Raw genomic sequence first — 823 nt, forward strand, 5'->3', positions numbered from 1 at the left:
CTCGCTTTTGGGACTTGCAATCCCCACTTGCAATCTTTGATGGCCACTTGGGTGGGGGTACGGAGCAAAGGGCAGTTAACTTCCACGTGGCGACGAGGGAAGGAAGGGCGGGGGGCGAGGTCTGCACTCGTGACCTCTCGGCTTAAACTTCCGACTGTGTGTGAAGAAGCTTCTTGCGCCCTGAGTCCCTGACCTTTATTGCTTCTGGACAGGGGTAGAGGGGGCGAGGTCCTGACCGCTTCACGCTTCTGTATCAAAAGAACGGCGCCAGCCAGTTTATTTGCCCCAGGCGAGAATTAAATCTTTGAGCGTCTCTTATAACCCACTTCCACTGGTTGAAACTACCCCGAACCAGAATCCACTACCTCTCACAGGTTCAAAATAGACAGAGGCCTATCTATCGGCCGAGCAAAGCAGAAAAGGGCGCTTTCATAGCGTATTTTGGCGCTAATCTTTTATATAATATATATATATATATATATATATATATATATATATATATATATATATATATATATATATATATATATATATATATATATATATAATGTATATAATGTTTCTATAGGTACTTAGATAAATAGAATTTGATAGGTATGTATGTTTAATTTTTTGATAAAAAGTAAGTTTTCATCGCCTTTGGCATATGTCCAGTTATATGAAAAAGATGAAACAAGTAGAATATAAACAGACGTATCGTAGGCTGTCATCGATTATTAACTCGGTATGATTTTTGTAGTAATGTGCATCATGTTTTGATTGAAAGGAAACTAAGTACAGGAGAAGTAAACAGGTTTTCGTAAATTTTACAACGACGAATGAT

This window comes from Macrobrachium rosenbergii, chromosome 10 (assembly GCF_040412425.1).
Source record: "Macrobrachium rosenbergii isolate ZJJX-2024 chromosome 10, ASM4041242v1, whole genome shotgun sequence".
Lineage (NCBI taxonomy): Eukaryota > Metazoa > Arthropoda > Malacostraca > Decapoda > Palaemonidae > Macrobrachium > Macrobrachium rosenbergii.